Genomic DNA, 20694 nt, shown 5'->3' with positions numbered 1-20694 from the left:
GAGAGAGAAAAGCAAGGCTGGAGATGTTTCACAGAGATAGGAAAGCAAGGCTGGAGATGTTACAGAGAGAGAGGAAGGCAAGGCTGGAGATGTTACGGAGAGAGAGCAAAGCAAGGCTGGAGTTATTACAGATAGTGAAGAAAGCAAGGCTGGTGATGTTACACAGAGAGACGAAAGCAATGTTGGAGATGTCAGACAGAGAGAGAAAAGCAAAGCAGGAGATGTTACGGAGAGAGAGGAAAGCAAGGCTGGAGATGTTACAGAGAGACAGAAAAGCAGGGCTGGAGATGTTACAGAGAGACAGAAAAGCAGGGCTGGAGATGTTACACAGAGAGAGGAAAACAAGGCTGGAGATGTTACAGAGAGACAGAAAAGCAAGGCTGGAGAGGTTACAGAGACAGCAAAGCAAGGCTGGAGATGTTCCAGAGAGAGAGGAAGGCAAGGCTGGAGATATTACAGATAGTGAAGAAAGCAAGGCTGGAAATCTAACAGATAGAGAGGAAAGCAAGGCTGGTGATGTCAGAGAGAGAGAGAAAAGCAAGGCTGGAGATGTTACAGAGAGAGAGAAAAGCAGGGCAGGAGATATTACAGAGAGAGTGGAAAGCAAGGCTGGAGATGTTACAGAGATAGGAGAGCAAGGCTGGAGACGTTAAAGAGAGAGAGAAAAGCAAGGCTGGAGATGTTACGGAGAGAGAGCAAAGCAAGGCTTGAGTTATTACAGATAGTGAAGAAAGCAAGGCTGGAGATGTTACAAAGAGAGACGAAAGCAATGCTGGAGATGTCAGACAGAGAGAGACAAGCAAGGCTGGAGATGTTTCAGAGAGAGAGAAAAGCAAGGCTGGAGATGTTACAGATAGAGAGGAAAGCAAGGCTGGAGATGTTACAGAGAGACAGAAAAGCAAGGCTGGAGATGGTACAGAGAGACAGAAAAGCAAGGCTGGAGATGTTACAGAGAGACAGAAAAGCAAGGCTGGAGATGTTACACAGAGAGAGAAAAGCAAGGCTGGAGATGTAAGAGAGAGAAAGAAAAGCAAGGCTGGAGATATTACAGAGAGAGAGAAAAGCAACGCAGGAGATATTACAGAGAGAGGGTAAAGCAAGGCTGGAGATATTACGGAGAGAGAGAAAAACAAGGCTGGAGATGTTTCACAGAGATAGGAAAGCAAGGCTGGAGATATTAAAGAGATAGAAAAGCAAGGCCGGAGATGTTACAGAGATAGAAAAGCAAGGCTGGATATATGACAGAGAGAAAGGAAAGCAAGGCTGGAGATGTTGCAGAGAGAGGAATGCAAGGCTGGAGATATTAGAGAGAGAAAGAAAAGCAAGGCTGTAGATGTTAGAGAGAGAAAGAAATGCAAGGCTGGAGATGTTACAGAGATAGGAGAGGACGGCTGGAGATGTTACAGATATAGGAAAGCAAGGCTGGAGACGTTACAGAGAGACAGACAAGCAAGGCTGGAGATGTTAAAGAGAGAGAGAAAAGCAAGGCTGGAGATGTTTCACAGAGATAGGAAAGCAAGGCTGGAGATGTTACAGAGAGAGAGGAAGGGAAGGATGGAGATGTTACAGATAGTGAAGAAAGCAAGGCTGGAGATGTTACAGATAGAGAGGAAAGCAAGGCAGGAGATATTACAGAGAGAGGGGAAAGCAAGGCTGGAGATGTTACAGAGATCGGAGAGCAAGGCTGGAGATGTTATAGATAGCGAGAAACGCAAGGCTGGAGATGTTAAAGAGAGAGAGAAAAGCAAGGCTGGAGATGTTTCACAGAGATAGGAAAGCAAGGCTGGAGATGTTACAGAGAGAGAGGAAGGCAAGGCTGGAGATGTTACGGAGAGAGAGCAAAGCAAGGCTGGAGATGTTACAGAGAGACAGAAAAGCAAGGCTGGAGATGTTACAGAGAGATAGGAAAGCAAGGCTGGAGATGTTACAGAGAGAGAGAAAAGCAAGGCTGGAGATATTACGGAGAGAGAGAAAAGCAAGGCTGGAGTTGTCAGAGCGAGAAAGAAAAGCAAGGCTGGAGATATTACAGAGAGAGAGAAAAGCAAGGCAGGAGATATTACAGAGAAAGGGTAAAGCAAGGCTGGAGATGTCACAGAGAGAAAGGAAAGCAAGGCTGGAGATGTTACAGATAGAGAGGAAGGCAAGGCTGGAGATGTTAGAGAGAGAGAGGACAGCAAGGCTGGAGTTATTACAGATAGTGAGGAAAGCAAGGCTGGAGATGTTACAGATAGAGAGGAAAGCAAGGCTGGAGATGTCAGAGGGAAAGAAAAGCAAGGCAGGAGATATTACAGAGAGAGGAGAAAGCACGGCTGGAGAAGTCGGAGGAGTTGGTGACAGTGAGGAAGGATGTGGGAGGTTACAGCAGGATATAGAGAATCTGCAGAGCTGGGCAGAAAGGTGGCAAATGGAATTCAATGTAGCTAAGTGTGAGGTGATTCACTTTGGGAAGAATAACAAAATAATGGGGTACTGGGCTAATGGTCGGATACTTGGTAGTGTGGATGAGCAGAGGGATCTTGAAGTCCATGTACACAGATCTCTGAAAGTTGCCACCCAGGTAAATAGTGCGGTGAGGAAGGCATATGGCATACTGGCTTTTATTGGTAGAGGAATTGAGTTCCGGAGTCCTGAGGTCATGATGCAGTTGTATAAGACTCTGGTGCGGCCGCATCTGGAATATTGTGTGCAGTTTTGATCGCCATACTATAGGAAGGATGTGGAGGCACTGGAACGGGTGCAGAGGAGGTTTACCAGGATGTTGCCTGGTATGGAAGGAAGATCGTATGAGGAAAGACTGAGACACTTGGGGCTGCTTTCATTAGAGAAAAGAAGGTTTAGGGGTGACTTGATTGAGGTGTACAAGATGATTAGGGGGTTAGATAGGGTTGACAGTGTGAACCTTTTCCCGCGTATGGAGTCGGGTATTACAAGGGGGCATAGCTTTAAATTAAGGGGGGGTAGATATAGGACTGAAGTTAGGGGTAGGTTCTTCACTCAGCGAGTCGTAAGTTCATGGAATGCCCTGCCAGTAGCAGTGGTGGACTCTCCCTCTTTATGGGCATTTAAGCGGGCATTGGATAGGTATATGGAGGATAGTGGGTTAGTATAGGTTAGGTGGGCTTGGATCGGCGCAACATCGAGGGCCAAAGGGCCTGTACTGCGCTGTGTTCTTCTATGTTCTATGTTCTATGTTACAGAGAGAAAGGAAAGCAAGGCTGGAGATGTTACAGATAGAGAGGAAAGCAAGGCTGGAGATGTTACAGAGATAGGAGAGCACGGCTGGAGATGTTACAGAGATAGGAGAGCACGGCTGGAGATGTTACAGAGACAGGAAAGCAAGGCTGGAGATGTTACAGATAGAGAGAAGAGCAAGGCTGGAGATGTTACAGAGAGACAGAAAAGCAAGGCTGGAGATGTTACAGATAGAGAGAAGAGCAAGGCTGGAGATGTTACAGAGATTGGAAAGCAAGGATGGAGATGTTACAAAGATAGCAAAGCAAGGCTGGAGATGTCACAGAGAGACAGAAAAACAAGGCTGGAGATGTTACAGATAGAGAGAAGAGCAAGGCTGGAGATGTCAGAGAGAGAGAGAAAAGCAAGGCTGGAGATATTACAGATATGGGAAAACAAGGCTGGAGATATTACAGATATGGGAAAACAAGGCTGAAGATATTACGGAGAGAGAGAAAAGCAAGTCTGGAGATGTTTCACAGAGATAGGAAAGCAAGGCTGGAGATATGAAAGACAGAGAAAAGCAAGGCCGGAGATGTTACAGAGATAGAAAAGCAAGGCTGGAGTTATTACAGAGAGAAAGGAAAGCAAGGCTGTAGATGTTACAGAGAGAGGAAAGCAAGGCTGTAGATGTTCGAGAGAGAAAGAAATGCAAGGCTGGAGATGTTACAGAGATAGGAGAGGACGGCTGGAGATGTTCCAGATATAGGAAAGCAAGGCTGGAGATGTTACAGAAAGACAGACAAACAAGGCTGGAGATGTTTCACAGAGATCGGAAAGCAAGGCTGGAGATGTTACAGAGAGAGAGAAAAGCAAGTCTGGAGATGTTTCACAGAGATAGGAAGGCAAGGCTGGAGATGTTACGGAGAGAGAGCAAATCAAGGCTGGAGTTATTACAGAGAGAGGGGAAAGCACGGCTGGAGATGTTACAGAGAGACAGAAAAGCAAGGCTGGAGATGTTACAGAGATAGCAAAGCAAGGCTGGAGATGTTACAGAGAGACAGAAAAGCAAGGCTGGAGATGTTACACACAGAGAGAGAAAAGCAAGGCTGGAGATGTCAGAGAGAGAAAGAAAAGCAAGGCTGGAGATGTTACAGGTAGAGAGGAAGACAAGGCTGGAGATGTTACAGAGAGAGAGCACAGCAAGGCTGGAGATGTCAGAGGGAGAGAAAAGCAAGGCAGGAGAAATTACAGAGAGAGGGGAAAGCACGGCTGGAGATGTTACAGATAGAGAGGAAAGCAAGGCTGGAGATGTTACAGAGATAGGAGAGCACGGCTGGAGATGTTACAGAGATAGGAGAGTACGGCTGGAGATGTTACAGAGACAGGAAAGCAAGGCTGGAGATGTTACAGAGATTGGAAAGCAAGGCTGGAGATGTTACAGAGAGAGAGAAAAGCAAGGCTGGAGATGTTTCACAGAGATAGGAAAGCAAGGCTGGAGATGTTACAGAGAGAGAGGAAGGCAAGGCTGGAGATATTACAGATAGCGAGAAAAGCAAGGCTGGAGATGTTAAAGAGAGACAGAAAAGCAAGGCTGGAGGTGTTTCACGGAGATAGGAAAGCAAGGCTGGAGATGTTACAGAGAGAGAGAGGAAGGCAAGGCTGGAGATGTTATGGAGAGAGAGCAAAGCAAGGCTGGAGTTATTACGGAGAGAGGGGAAAGCAAGGCTGGAGATGTTACAGAGAGACAGGAAAGGAAGGCAGGAGATATTACAGAGAGAGGGGAAAGCAAGGCTGGAGATGTCACAGAGAGAAAGGAAAGCAAGGCTGGAGATGTTACAGATAGAGAGGAAGGCAAGGCTGGAGATGTTACAGAGAGAGAGCACATCAAGGCTGGAGTTATTACAGATAATGAGGAAAGCAAGGCTGGAGATAATACAGATAGAGAGGAAAGCAAGGCTGGAGATGTCAGAGGGAGAGAAAACCAAGGCAGGAGATATTACAGAGAGAGGGGAAAGCACGGCTGGAGATGTTACAGAGAGATAGGAAAGCAAGGCTGGAGATGTTACAGAGAGAGAGGAAGGCAAGGCTGGAGATGTTACAGAGAGAGAGCAAAGCAAGCCTGGAGTTAGTACAGATAGAGAGGAAAGCAAGGCTGGAAATGTTACAGAGATAGGAGAGCACGGCTGGAGATGTTACGGAGAGACAGAAAAGCAAGGCTGGAGATATTACACAGAGAGAGGAAAGCAAGGCTGGAGATGTTACAGAGAGACAGAAAAGCAAGGCTGGAGATGTTACAGAGAGACAGAAAAGCAAGGCTGGAGATGTTACAGATAGAGAGGAAGGCAAGGCTGGAGATGTTACAGAGAGAGAGCACAGCAAGGCTGGAGTTATTACAGAGAGTGAGGAAAGCAAGGCTGGAGATGTTACAGATAGAGAGGAAAGCAAGGCTGGAGATGTCAGAGGGAGAGAAAAGCAAGCAGGAGATATTACAGAGAGAGGGTAAAGCAAGGCTGGAGATGTCACAGAGAGAAAGGAAAGCAAGGCTGGAGATGTTACAGGTAGAGAGGAAGACAAGGCTGGAGATGTTACAGAGAGAGAGCACAGCAAGGCTGGAGATGTCAGAGGGAGAGAAAAGCAAGGCTGGAGATATTACAGAGAGAGGGGAAAGCACGGCTGGAGATGTTACAGATAGAGAGGAAAGCAAGGCTGGAGATGTTACAGAGATAGGAGAGCACGGCTGGAGATGTTACAGAGACAGGAAAGCAAGGCTGGAGATGTTACAGAGATTGGAAAGCAAGGCTGGAGATGTTACAGAGAGAGAGAAAAGCAAGGCTGGAGATGTTTCACAGAGATAGGAAAGCAAGGTTGTAGATGTTACAGAAAGAGAGGAAGGCAAGGCTGGAGATATTACAGATAGTGAAGAAAGCAAGGCTGGAGATGTTACAGAGATCGGAGAGCAAGGCTGGAGATGTTACAGATAGCGAAAAAAGCAAGGCTGGAGATGTTAAAGAGAGAGAGAGAAAAGCAAGGCTGGAGATGTTTCACAGAGATAGGAAAGCAAGGCTGGAGATGTTACAGAGAGAGAGGAAGGCAAGGCTGGAGATGTTACGGAGAGAGAGCAAAGCAAGGCTGGAGTTATTACAGATAGAGAGGAAAGCAAGGCTGGAAATGTTACAGAGATAGGAGAGAACGGCTGGAGATGTTACGGAGAGACAGAAAAGCAAGGCTGGAGATGTTACAGAGAGAGAGGAAAGCAAGGCAGGAGATGTTACAATGAGACAGAAAAGCAAGGCTGGAGATGTTACAGAGATAGCAAAGCAAGGCTGGAGATGTTACAGAGAGACAGAAAAGCAAGGCTGGAGATGTTACAGAGATAGCAAAGCAAGGCTGGAGATGTTACACAGAGACAGAAAAGCAAGGCTGGAGATGTCACAGAGAGAAAGGAAAGCAAGGCTGGAGATGTTACAGAGAGAGGGTAAAGCAAGGCTGGAGATGCCTCAGAGAGAAAGGAAAGCAAGGCCGGAGATGTTACAGTGAGACAGAAAAGCAAGGCTGGAGATGTTACAGAGACAGGAATGCAAGTCTTGAGATGTTACGGAGAGACAGAAAAACAAGGCTGGAGATGTTACCCAGAGAAAGGAAATCAAGGCTGGATATGTTACAGATAGCGAGAAAAGCAAGGCTGGAGATGTCAGAGAGAGAGAGAAAAGCAAGGCTGGAGATGACACAGAGAGAGGAAAGCAAGGCTGGAGATATTACAGATATGGGAAAACAAGGCTGCAGATATTACGGGGAGAGAGAAAAGCAAGGCTGGAGATGTTTCACAGAGATAGGAAAGCAAGGCTGGAGATATTAATGAGAGAGAAAAGCAAGGCTGGAGATGTTACAGAGATAGAAAAGCAAGGCTGGAGATGTTTCAAAGAGATAGGAAAGCAAGGCTGGAGATATTAATGAGAGAGAAAAGCAAGGCTGGAGATGTTACAGAGATAGAAAAGCAAGGCTGGAGATGTTACAGAGAGAGAGGAAAGCAAGGCTGGAGATGTTACAGAGAGAGAGGAAAGCAAGGCTGGAGATGTTTCACAGAAATAGGAAAGCAAGGCTGGAGATATTAAAGAGAGAGAAAAGCAAGGCTGGAGATGTTCCAGAGAGAGAAATGCAAGGCTGCAGATGTTACAGGGAGAGGAAAGCAAGGCTGGAGATGTTAAAGAGAGAGAGAAAAGCAAGGCTGGAGATGTTTCAGAGGGAGAAAAGCAAATATCGAGATATTACAGAGATAGAAAAGCAAGGCTGGAGATGTGACAGAGAAAAAGGAAAGCAAGGCTGGAGATGTCAGAGAGAGAGAGAAAAGCAAGGCTGGAGATATTACAGATATGGGAAAACAAGGCTGGAGATATTACGGAGAGAGAGAAAAGCAAGGCTGGAGATGTTACAGAGAGACAGAAAAACAAGGCTGGAGATGTTACAGATAGAGAGAAGAGCAAGGCTGGAGATGTCAGAGAGAGAGAGAAAAGCAAGGCTGAAGATATTACAGATATGGGAAAACAAGGCTGGAGATATTACGGAGAGAGAGAAAAGCAAGTCTGGAGATGTTTCACAGAGATAGTCTGGAGATATTAAAGAGAGAGAAAAGCAAGGCCGGAGATGTTACAGAGATAGAAAAGCTAGGCTGGAGATATTATAGAGAGAAAGGAAAGCAAGGCTGGAGATGTTACAGAGAGAGGAAAGCAAGGCTGGAGATATTAGAGAGAGAAAGAAAAGCAAGGCTGTAGATGTTTCACAGAGATAGGAAAGCAAGGTTGTAGATGTTACAGAAAGAGAGGAAGGCAAGGCTGGAGATATTACAGATAGTGAAGAAAGCAAGGCTGGAGATGTTACAGAGATCGGAGAGCAAGGCTGGAGATGTTACAGATAGCGAAAAAAGCAAGGCTGGAGATGTTAAAGAGAGAGAGAGAAAAGCAAGGCTGGAGATGTTTCACAGAGATAGGAAAGCAAGGCTGGAGATGTTACAGAGAGAGAGGAAGGCAAGGCTGGAGATGTTACGGAGAGAGAGCAAAGCAAGGCTGGAGTTATTACAGATAGAGAGGAAAGCAAGGCTGGAAATGTTACAGAGATAGGAGAGAACGGCTGGAGATGTTACGGAGAGACAGAAAAGCAAGGCTGGAGATGTTACAGAGAGAGAGGAAAGCAAGGCAGGAGATGTTACAATGAGACAGAAAAGCAAGGCTGGAGATGTTACAGAGATAGCAAAGCAAGGCTGGAGATGTTACAGAGAGACAGAAAAGCAAGGCTGGAGATGTTACAGAGATAGCAAAGCAAGGCTGGAGATGTTACACAGAGACAGAAAAGCAAGGCTGGAGATGTCACAGAGAGAAAGGAAAGCAAGGCTGGAGATGTTACAGAGAGAGGGTAAAGCAAGGCTGGAGATGCCTCAGAGAGAAAGGAAAGCAAGGCCGGAGATGTTACAGTGAGACAGAAAAGCAAGGCTGGAGATGTTACAGAGACAGGAATGCAAGTCTTGAGATGTTACGGAGAGACAGAAAAACAAGGCTGGAGATGTTACCCAGAGAAAGGAAATCAAGGCTGGATATGTTACAGATAGCGAGAAAAGCAAGGCTGGAGATGTCAGAGAGAGAGAGAAAAGCAAGGCTGGAGATGACACAGAGAGAGGAAAGCAAGGCTGGAGATATTACAGATATGGGAAAACAAGGCTGCAGATATTACGGGGAGAGAGAAAAGCAAGGCTGGAGATGTTTCACAGAGATAGGAAAGCAAGGCTGGAGATATTAATGAGAGAGAAAAGCAAGGCTGGAGATGTTACAGAGATAGAAAAGCAAGGCTGGAGATGTTTCACAGAGATAGGAAAGCAAGGCTGGAGATATTAATGAGAGAGAAAAGCAAGGCTGGAGATGTTACAGAGATAGAAAAGCAAGGCTGGAGATGTTACAGAGAGAGAGGAAAGCAAGGCTGGAGATGTTACAGAGAGAGAGGAAAGCAAGGCTGGAGATGTTTCACAGAAATAGGAAAGCAAGGCTGGAGATATTAAAGAGAGAGAAAAGCAAGGCTGGAGATGTTCCAGAGAGAGAAATGCAAGGCTGCAGATGTTACAGGGAGAGGAAAGCAAGGCTGGAGATGTTAAAGAGAGAGAGAAAAGCAAGGCTGGAGATGTTTCAGAGGGAGAAAAGCAAATATCGAGATATTACAGAGATAGAAAAGCAAGGCTGGAGATGTGACAGAGAAAAAGGAAAGCAAGGCTGGAGATGTCAGAGAGAGAGAGAAAAGCAAGGCTGGAGATATTACAGATATGGGAAAACAAGGCTGGAGATATTACGGAGAGAGAGAAAAGCAAGGCTGGAGATGTTACAGAGAGACAGAAAAACAAGGCTGGAGATGTTACAGATAGAGAGAAGAGCAAGGCTGGAGATGTCAGAGAGAGAGAGAAAAGCAAGGCTGAAGATATTACAGATATGGGAAAACAAGGCTGGAGATATTACGGAGAGAGAGAAAAGCAAGTCTGGAGATGTTTCACAGAGATAGTCTGGAGATATTAAAGAGAGAGAAAAGCAAGGCCGGAGATGTTACAGAGATAGAAAAGCTAGGCTGGAGATATTATAGAGAGAAAGGAAAGCAAGGCTGGAGATGTTACAGAGAGAGGAAAGCAAGGCTGGAGATATTAGAGAGAGAAAGAAAAGCAAGGCTGTAGATGTTCGAGACAGAAAGAAATGCAAGGCTGGAGATGTTACAGAGATAGGAGAGGACGGCTGGAGATGTTACAGATATAGGAAAGCAAGGCTGGAGATGTTACAGAGAGACAGAAAGGCAAGGCTGGAGATGTTAAAGAGAGAGAGAAAAGCAATGCTGGAGATGTTTCACAGAGATAGGAAAGCAAGGCTGGAGATGTTACAGAGAGAGAGGAAGGCAAGCCTGGAGATATTACAGATAATGAAGAAAGAAAGGCTGGATATGTTACAGAAAGAGGGGAAAGCAAGGCTGGAGATGTCAGAGAGAGAGAGAAAAGCAAGGCTGGAGATGTTACAGAGAGAGAGAAAAGCAAGGCAGGAGATATTACAGAGAGAGGGCAAAGCAAGGCCGGAGATGTTACAGAGATCTGAGAGCAAGGCTGGAGATGTTACAGATAGCGAGAAAAGCAAGGCTGTAGATGTTAAAGAGAGAGAGAGAAAAGCAAGGCTGGAGATGTTTCACAGAGATAGGAAAGCAAGGCTGGAGATGTTACAGAGAGAGAGAAAAGCAAGTCTGGAGATGTTTCACAGAGATAGGAAGGCAAGGCTGGAGATGTTACGGAGAGAGAGCAAATCAAGGCTGGAGTTATTACAGAGAGAGGGGAAAGCACGGCTGGAGATGTTACAGAGAGACAGAAAAGCAAGGCTGGAGATGTTACAGATAGAGAGAAAAGCAAGGCAGGAGATATTACATAGAGAGAGGAAATCAAGGCTGGAGATGTTACAGAGATAGGAGAGCAAGGCTGGAGATGTTACAGAGATAGCAAAGCAAGGCTGGAGATGTTACAGAGAGACAGAAAAGCAAGGCTGGAGATGTTACAGAGATAGCAAAGCAAGGCTGGAGATGTTACACAGAGACAGAAAAGCAAGGCTGGAGATGTCACAGAGAGAAAGGAAAGCAAGGCTGGAGATGTTACAGAGAGAGGGTAAAGCAAGGCTGGAGATGCCTCAGAGAGTAAGGGAAGCAAGGCTGGAGATGTTACAGTGAGACAGAAAAGCAAGGCTAGAGATGTTACAGAGACAGGAATGCAAGTCTTGAGATGTTACGGAGAGACAGAAAAACAAGGCTGGAGATGTTACCCAGAGAAAGGAAATCAAGGCTGGATATGTTACAGATAGCGAGAAAAGCAAGGCTGGAGATGTCAGAGAGAGAGAGAAAAGCAAGGCTGGAGATGACACAGAGAGAGGAAAGCAAGGCTGGAGATATTACAGATATGGGAAAACAAGGCTGGAGATATTACGGGGAGAGAGAAAAGCAAGGCTGGAGATGTTTCACAGAGATAGGAAAGCAAGGCTGGAGATATTAATGAGAGAGAAAAGCAAGGCTGGAGATGTTACAGAGATAGAAAAGCAAGGCTGGAGATGTTTCACAGAGATAGGAAAGCAAGGCTGGAGATATTAATGAGAGAGAAAAGCAAGGCTGGAGATGTTACAGAGATAGAAAAGCAAGGCTGGAGATGTTACAGAGAGAGAGGAAAGCAAGGCTGGAGATGTTACAGAGAGAGAGGAAAGCAAGGCTGGAGATGTTTCACAGAAATAGGAAAGCAAGGCTGGAGATATTAAAGAGAGAGAAAAGCAAGGCTGGAGATGTTCCAGAGAGAGAAATGCAAGGCTGCAGATGTTACAGGGAGAGGAAAGCAAGGCTGGAGATGTTAAAGAGAGAGAGAAAAGCAAGGCTGGAGATGTTTCAGAGGGAGAAAAGCAAATATCGAGATATTACAGAGATAGAAAAGCAAGGCTGGAGATGTGACAGAGAAAAAGGAAAGCAAGGCTGAAGATGTCAGAGAGAGAGAGAAAAGCAAGGCTGGAGATATTACAGATATGGGAAAACAAGGCTGGAGATATTACGGAGAGAGAGAAAAGCAAGGCTGGAGATGTTACAGAGAGACAGAAAAACAAGGCTGGAGATGTTACAGATAGAGAGAAGAGCAAGGCTGGAGATGTCAGAGAGAGAGAGAAAAGCAAGGCTGGAGATATTACAGATATGGGAAAACAAGGCTGGAGATATTACGGAGAGAGAGAAAAGCAAGTCTGGAGATGTTTCACAGAGATAGTCTGGAGATATTAAAGAGAGAGAAAAGCAAGGCCGGAGATGTTACAGAGATAGAAAAGCTAGGCTGGAGATATTATAGAGAGAAAGGAAAGCAAGGCTGGAGATGTTACAGAGAGAGGAAAGCAAGGCTGGAGATATTAGAGAGAGAAAGAAAAGCAAGGCTGTAGATGTTCGAGACAGAAAGAAATGCAAGGCTGGAGATGTTACAGAGATAGGAGAGGACGGCTGGAGATGTTACAGATATAGAAAAGCAAGGCTGGAGATGTTACAGAGAGACAGAAAGGCAAGGCTGGAGATGTTAAAGAGAGAGAGAAAAGCAATGCTGGAGATGTTTCACAGAGATAGGAAAGCAAGGCTGGAGATGTTACAGAGAGAGAGGAAGGCAAGCCTGGAGATATTACAGATAATGAAGAAAGAAAGGCTGGATATGTTACAGAAAGAGGGGAAAGCAAGGCTGGAGATGTCAGAGAGAGAGAGAAAAGCAAGGCTGGAGATGTTACAGAGAGAGAGAAAAGCAAGGCAGGAGATATTACAGAGAGAGGGCAAAGCAAGGCCGGAGATGTTACAGAGATCTGAGAGCAAGGCTGGAGATGTTACAGATAGCGAGAAAAGCAAGGCTGTAGATGTTAAAGAGAGAGAGAAAAGCAAGGCTGGAGATGTTTCACAGAGATAGGAAAGCAAGGCTGGAGATGTTACAGAGAGAGAGGAAGGCAAGGCTGGAGATGTTACAGAGAGAGAGCAAAGCAAGGCTGGAGTTATTACAGAGAGAGGGGAAAGCAAGGCTGGAGATGTTACAGAGAGAGAGAAAAGCAAGGCAGGAGATATTACAGAGAGAGGGGAAAGCAAGGCTGGAGATGTTACAGATAGAGAGAAAAGCAAGGCAGGAGATATTACATAGAGAGAGGAAATCAAGGCTGGAGATGTTACAGAGATAGGAGAGCAAGGCTGGAGATGTGACAGAGAGACAGGAAAGCAAGGCTAGGGATGTGACAGAGAGACAGAAAAGCAAGGCTGGAGATGTTACACAGAGGGAGGAAAGCAAGGCTGGAGATGTTACAGAGAGACAGAAAAGCAAGGCTGGAGATGTTACACAGAGAGAGGAAAGCAAGGCAGGAGATGTCAGAGAGAGAAAGAAAAGCAAGGCAGGAGATGCCACAGAGAGAAAGGAAAGCAAGGCTGCAGATGTTACAGAGAGAGAGGAAGGCAAGCCTGGAGATATTACAGATAGTGAAGAAAGAAAGGCTGGATATGTTACAGAAAGAGGGGAAAGCAAGGCTGGAGATGTCAGAGAGAGAGAGAAAAGCAAGGCTGGAGATGTTACAGAGAGAGAGAAAAGCAAGGCAGGAGATATTACAGAGAGACAGGAATGCAAGTCTTGAGATGTTACGGAGAGACAGAAAAACAAGGCTGGAGATGTTACCCAGAGAAAGGAAATCAAGGCTGGATATGTTACAGATAGCGAGAAAAGCAAGGCTGGAGATGTCAGAGAGAAAGAGAAAAGCAAGGCTGGAGATGTTTCACAGAGATAGGAAAGCAAGGCTGGAGATGTTACAGAGAGAGAGGAAGGCAAGGCTGGAGATGTTACGGAGAGAGAGCAAAGCAAGGCTGGAGTTATTACAGATATGGGAAAACAAGGCTGGAGATATTACGGGGAGAGAGAAAAGCAAGGCTGGAGATGTTTCACAGAGATAGGAAAGCAAGGCTGGAGATATTAATGAGAGAGAAAAGCAAGGCTGGAGATGTTACAGAGAGAGAAAAGCAAGGCTGGAGATGTTACAGAGAGAGAGGAAAGCAAGGCTGGATATGTTACAGAGATAGAAAAGCAAGGCTGGAGATGTTTCACAGAAATAGGAAAGCAAGGCTGGAGATATTAAAGAGAGAGAAAAGCAAGGCTGGAGATGTTCCAGCGAGAGAAATGCAAGGCTGAAGATGTTACAGGGAGAGGAAAGCAAGGCTGGAGATGTTTCAGAGAGAGAAAAGCAAATATGGAGATATTACAGAGATAGAAAAGCAAGGCTGGAGATATTACAGATATGGGAAAACAAGGCTGGAGATATTACGGAGAGAGAGAAAAGCAAGGCTGGACATGTTTCACAGAGATAGGAAAGCAAGGCTGGAGGTGTTACAGAGATAGAAAAGCAAGGCTGGAGATATTACAGAGAGAAAGGAAAGCAAGGCTGGCGATGTTACAGAGAGAGAGGAAAGCAAGGCTGGAGATGTCAGAGAGAGAGAGAAAAGCAAGGCTGGAGATGTTACAGAGAGAGGGGAAAGCAAGGCTGGAGATGTTACAGAGAGAGAGAAAAGCAAGGCTGGAGATGTCAGAGAGAGAGAAAAGCAAGGCTGGAGATGTTACAGAGAGAGGGGAAAGCAAGGCTGGAGATGTTAAAGAGAGAGAGAAAAGCAAGGCTGGAGATGTTTCACCGAGAGAGGAAGGCAAGGCTGGAGATATTACAGAGAGAAAGGAAAGCAAGGCTGGAGTTATTACAGATAGAGAGGAAAGCAAGGCTGGAGATGTTACGGAGAGAGAGCAAAGCAAGGCTGGAGATGTTACAGAGAGAGAGGAAGGCCAGGCTGGAGATATTACAGATAGGCACGAAAGCAAGGCTGGAGATGTTACAGATAGTGAAGAAAGCAAGGCTGGAGATGTTACAGAGAGAGAGGAAAGCAAGGCTGGAGATGTCAGAGAGAGAGAGAAAAGCAAGGCTGGAGATGTTACAGAGAGAGAAAAGCAAGGAGAAGTTACGGAGAGAGAGCAAAGCAAGGCTGGAGTTATTACAGATAGTGAAGAAAGCAAGGCTGGAGATGTTACAGAGAGAGAGGAAAGCAAGGCTTGAGATGTCAGAGAGAGAGAGAAAAGCAAGGCTGGAGATGTTACAGAGAGAGAGAAAAGCAAGGCAGGAGATATTACAGAGAGAGGGGAAAGCACGGCTGGAGTTGTTACAGAGAGAGAGAAAAGCAAGGCAGGAGATATTACAGAGAGAGGGGAACGCAAGGCTGGAGATGTTACAGAGATAGGAGAGCACGGCTGGAGATGTGACAGAGAGACAGAAAAGCAAGGGTGGAGATGTAACAGAGAGACAGACAAGCAAGGCTGGAGATGTAAAAGAGAGAGAGAAAATCAAGGCTGGAGATGTTTCACAGAGATAGGAAAGCAAGGCTGGAGATGTTACAGAGAGAGAGGAAGGCCAGGCTGCAGATATTACAGATAGGCATGAAAGCAAGGCTGGAGATGTTACAGATAGTGAAGAAAGCAAGGCTGGAGATGTTACAGAGAGAGAGGAAAGCAAGGCTGGAGATGTCAGAGAGAGAGAGAAAAGCAAGGCTGGAGATGTTACAGAGAGAGAAAAGCAAGGCCGGAGATATTACAGAGAGAGGGGAAAGCAAGGCTGGAGATGTTACAGAGAGAGAGAAAAGCAAGGCTGGAGATGTTACAGAGAGAGAGAAAAGCAAGGCAGGAGATATTACAGAGAGAGAGGGGAAAGCACGGCTGGAGATGTTAAAGAGTGAGAGAAAAGCAAGGCTGGAGATGTTTCACAGAGATAGGAAAGCAAGGCTGGAGATGTTACAGAGAGAGAGGAAAGCAAGGCAGAGAAATTACAGAGAGAGAAGAAAGCAAGGCTGGAGATGTTACAGAGATAGGAGAGCACAGCTGGATATGTGACAGAGAGACAGAAAAGCAAGGCTGGAGATGTTAAAGAGAGAGAGAAAAGCAAGGCTTGAGATGTTACAGAGAGTCAGAAAAGCAAGGCTGGAGATGTTACAGAGATAGCAAAGCAAGGCTGGAGATGTTACAGAGAGACAGAAAAGCAAGGCTGGAGATGTTACACAGAGAGAGGAAAGCAAGGCTGGAGATGTCAGAGAGAGAAAGAAAAGCAAGGCTGGAGATATTACAGAGAGAGAGATAAGCCAGGCAGGAGATGTTACAGAGAGAGGGTAAAGCAAGTCTGGAGATGTTACAGATAGAGAGGAAAGCAAGTCTGGAGATGTTACAGAAACAGGAAAGCAAGGCATAGATGTTACAGTGAGACAGAAAAGCTAGGCTAGAGATGTTGCAGAGACAAGAAAGCAAGGCTGGAGATGTTACGGAGAGACAGAAAAACAAGGCTGGACATGTTCCCCAGAGAGAGGAAAGCAAGGCTGGAGATGTTACAGATAGCGAGAAAAGCAAGGCTGGAGATGTCAGAGAGAGAGAGAAAAGCAAGGCTGGAGATGACACAGAGAGAGGAAAGCATGGCTGGAGATATTACAGATATGGGAAAACAAGGCTGGAGATATTACGGGGAGAGAGAAAAGCAAGGCTGGAGATGTTTCACAGAGATAGGCAAGCAAGGCTGGAAATATTAAAGAGAGAGAAAAGCAAGGCTGGAGATGTTACAGAGATAGAAAAGCAAGGCTGGAGATGTGACAGAGAGAAAGGAAAGCAAGGCTGGAGATGTTACAGAGAGGAAAGCAAGGCTAGAGATGTTTCACAGAAATAGGAAAGCAAGGCTGGAGATAGTAAAGAGAGAGAAAAGCAAGGCTGGAGATGTTACAGAGAGAGGAAAGCAAGGCTGGAGATGTTAAAGAGAGAGAGAAAAGCATGCTGGAGATGTTTCAGAGAGAGAAAAGCAAATATGGAGATGTTACAGAGATAGAAAAGCAAGGCTGGAGCTGTTACAGAGAGGAAAGCAAGGCTGGAGATGTGACAGAGAGGAAAGCAAGGCTGGAGATGTTACAGAGAGAGAGGGAAGCAAGGATGGAGATGTTACAGTTAGAGAGGAAAGCAAGGCTGGAGATGTTACAGAGAGAGGGAAAAGCAAGGCTAGCGATGTTACAGAGATAGGAAAACAAGGCTGGAGATGTTGCAGATACAGGAAATCAAGGCTGGATTTGTTACAGAGATAGTGTGACCTGTGCATGCTAGACTAGGTTAGCGAGATATTTTTAAATTCATTTACAGAATATGGGGAAAGATGAAGCAGCTGAAGATTAGAGAGATAGGGACAGGTGTAGAGGCTGGCCGATTTTACAGCGATAGATGGTACTAAAGTGAGAGATAAAGATTGTAGTGATACAAAGGGTTACTAAGATACAAATGAATGTTGCAACTGGAGCAGATGACAGGGACGGAAACAGAAATACACGGAGATAGTTTAAAAACGGAATTATGCAATGTCTGTATGGAGAAAATATTGTAGAAATCTGTGGAATAGACAAGGCACTTGATGGAACTGAAGGAGTGAGACCTTGGACTGTCAAATCACAAGAGTCATAGAGTGGGTGTCATACAGCACAGAAGAGGCCCTTCGATTGATCGTGACAAAAAATTAAAAGCCCTGCAGACCCTGGAAATCCCTCCTTCCTAACATCTGGGAGCTAGGGCTAAATGTGGGAGAGGTGTCCTACAGACTCCTCAAGCAACAATGTGTCATAACGAAACCTCATTGTGTCAGATCAAACACTGACACGGAAACCTCTTGCTGACTCCCTTCTCTCAGCTGATGGATCAGTGTCCCTCTGATGGAAGTCGAGAGTGACAAAGATGGAGAAGGTATCCTGGGTGGGCCATTTAAAAACCACCTCCCAGAGGGGCTCAGCAGCAGCATTGCTCATCAAGACGGTCGGGTCCAAAAGGACATAGCTGCAAGACAGGGACTGCACTGAGTGGGAAGGGAATGACTGAGAGGAAGAAACATTCTTGACCTTATCGTCACCAACCTACTGGCTGCAGGCACATTGATCGATTACCGTATTGGGAAAGGTGACTACCACACACAGTATTTCTTTCGACAAAGTCCCACTTTTACATTGTGAATTTTGTGAGTGTGAGAGTGTGAGAGTGTGAGAGTGTGAGAGTGTGAGTGAGTGAGTGAGTGAGAGTGTGAGAGTGTGAGAGAGTGAGCGAGTGAGTGAGAGCGAGTGACAGAGAGAGAGCGAGAGTGAGTCAGTGAGAGTCAGAGTGAAAGAGTCAGAGTGAGAGTGAGAGAATGTGAGAGTGAGAGTGAGAGAGTGTGTGAGTGTGAGTGTGAGTGTGAGTGTGAGTGTGTGAGTGTGAGTGTGAGTGTGAGTGTGAGAGTGTGAGTGTGAGTGTGAGTGTGAGTGAGTGTGAGTGTGAGAGTGAGAGTGAGAGTGAGAGTGAGAGTGTGTGTATACACATGAGCACACATGTGAGAGATGCTATCAACATGTTCAACGGAACAAACTTCAAAGAGATCTAGAACTCAGCACTGGCATGTGTGTGGTGATTCGGGACATTACCAACAGCAGCAGAATTGTACTCCTGCACAATTTTCACTGTAACTGCCTGGCATGTGCTCCACAATACCCGGACCATCAGGCCAGGGGATAAACCCTCGTTCAATAAGAACACAGGATGGCTGGTCAAGAGCAGCACTAGATACACCTCACAATGATGTGACATTACCAAACAGGACCACTTACTCACCAAATAGCATAAAAAGCCAGTGACAGACAGATCTAACTAACAAATCAGACCTAATTTCTGCAATCCTGTCACATGCAATCAGCGTGAATTGTGTGGTCAATTAAACAACTCACTGGAAGAGTAGGATACACAAATATCACCTTCCTCAACTATGGAAGGGCCCAGCACAACAATAGAAAAGCTAAGGATGAAACATTCACAACAATGTTCAGACCGAAGTGTCAATGGGATGATCTATTTTAGTCTTCTCCAGATGGGCGTCTTCAGCTAATTTGATTCACTGTGTGTGGTAAATCCAAACGGCTGGAGGGATGGGATAATGCAATTGATGGGGGCTCTGATAACATTCCATTCAAATTGTTCCAGCAGGGATATTGCACTGGGACCTACCTGACAATGTGGAAAACTATCCGCGCGGATCCTGTACTGACACAGACAAAACATCAGACAATCAATGACTGCCCCATTGCTCTAATCCCTATCATTAATAAAGTGATGGAAGGTGTCACTCACAGTGGGATCAAGCAGCACTTCCTCAGCACCAACCCTCTCATGAAGCTCAGTTTGGGCTCTCATCCCTTGTGCTCATTGAAGCCTTGGTTTAACTATGTACAACAAGAAAACACACTGCTGAATTCTCGAGATGAGGCGACAGGGACTGCACTTAACATCATCATAACCGTATTTGATCAGGTGTCGTATCCAGGATTGACGGCAAAACTGGAGCAAATAGGAATCGTCTGCACTGGCTGAAGTGATACCTGGTACAAAGGAAGGTGGCTGGGGTCGGTAGGAGCAGCCATCTCAGCTCCAGTTCTCCAGGGGAGGGGTTTCTGGGTAAGCCTGTAGATCAGAAATGGAAGAGTAAGCCACCATACTCCTACAGAATAATAGGGATGCTCTCTTGTTAGACAGAGACGACTGGTGGCAATTTAACTGGACAGTCATCATGCATCAAGTAAGGGAGAGGTTGAGTAGGACAGTCCGTTAGTCACCCCAGTCAGTGCAGGAATTGAACCCATATTGTTGGCATTAATAACTAACCGTCCAACCGATTGAGCTAACCAAGTCCCCACTCAGCTTTTTGGGATAAATATTGTAACATTAATCCGTTCAGATATGTTGTCAGAAACCTCTGGAGCAGGTCGAACTCGAAGCCAGCTTCCTCGCTCAGAGAGAGGGGCAGCATCTGTGAGCTCTCAGACTGCCCTCTGCCCTAAGCCTAATCATAAATGACCATCCCTAAGCTCTAAAATCACAAGTGGAGATGCTTGCTAATGATTGGACAATGTTCAACACTATTTGTGATTTACTCAGGTACTGAAGCAATCCTTATCCAAATGTAACAAGGACCTGGAAACATGCGGGTTTGTGCTTAATATTGACAAGTACCATTTCCATTACACATGTGCCAGACAAGGATTACCTCTAACAATAGAAAATTGCACCATATTCTCTAACGTTCAATGCCACCACCATCACTGAACTCCCACCTAGCAATATCCCGGGGATTACCGTTAACCAGAACTGGACTGACCATATAATTTCATTACCCATTCCTGTGAAGGGCTAATGCTAAAACGTCAAGTTTCCTGTACCTCAGGTGCTGCCTGACCTGTTGTGCTTTTCCAGCGTTACACTTTTATGTATATAAATTAATCGGCTACAATAATATGCCAGGGGCTAGGAATCCTGCAAAAGTAACTTACCTCATGATTTCCAAAAGCCTGTCACCCATCCAGAAGACACACACTGAATGTGTGTGTGATGAAATACCCACCGTTTGCCTGTGTTAGTGCAGCTTCACCCCTCATCCACTGACACTCGGTAGCAGCAATGCCTGCCATCTACACGGTGCTCTGCAGAAATTTACCAAGGCTCCTTACAATGTACCTTTGAAGCCCGACCATTAACAAGGACAAAGGAAACAGATACATGGGACCCCCATCATGTTCACGTTCCGATCCCAGCTGTCCACCATCCTGATTTAGGAAGTATATTGCTGTTCCTTCAGTGCCACTGTTTCAAAGACCCTCGCTAATGCACATTTACATCACATGAACTGCAACGGGTCAATGTGAAAGCTCAACACCACCTTCTCAAGGGCAACGCGAAACAGGCAAGAAATACCGTCCCAATCATATTCCATGAAGTAATTAAAACGAAAAATATTGTCCAAACATTCCAAATGCTGGACCCTGACTATTGGACTTTGTGAGCTCAGGCTGGTTGTGTCTAGGCAGTATCTTGCTTGTTCTGAACAGCTGAAGGGATATGTTGTTTGAAATAATCTGTCAGTCTTTCAG

The 20694-nt window shown here is 45.6% G+C and overlaps 1 long non-coding RNA gene across 2 annotated transcripts in view; it reads right to left on the bottom strand.

Annotated features, from left to right (window-relative positions):
- The window catches only part of LOC148147165 (uncharacterized), a 29717-nt gene extending 10486 nt beyond the window's left edge, over positions 1-19231 (bottom strand). For both annotated transcript variants that reach the window (XR_015760080.1, XR_015760079.1), the window contains exons 1-2: positions 19150-19231; positions 18902-18993 (exon numbers count right to left, since the gene is read on the bottom strand). This is a non-coding gene — a long non-coding RNA (uncharacterized LOC148147165). The remainder of the gene's footprint in view (positions 1-18901; positions 18994-19149) is intronic.
- Between the last annotated feature and the right edge of the window lie 1463 nt (positions 19232-20694).

Source organism: Chiloscyllium plagiosum, unplaced genomic scaffold (genome assembly GCF_037043375.1).
Source record: "Chiloscyllium plagiosum isolate Xiang-an unplaced genomic scaffold, Cpla_swu_hap1 HiC_scaffold_18, whole genome shotgun sequence".
Lineage (NCBI taxonomy): Eukaryota > Metazoa > Chordata > Chondrichthyes > Orectolobiformes > Hemiscylliidae > Chiloscyllium > Chiloscyllium plagiosum.
This window is presented reverse-complemented; position numbering and strand designations above follow the sequence as displayed.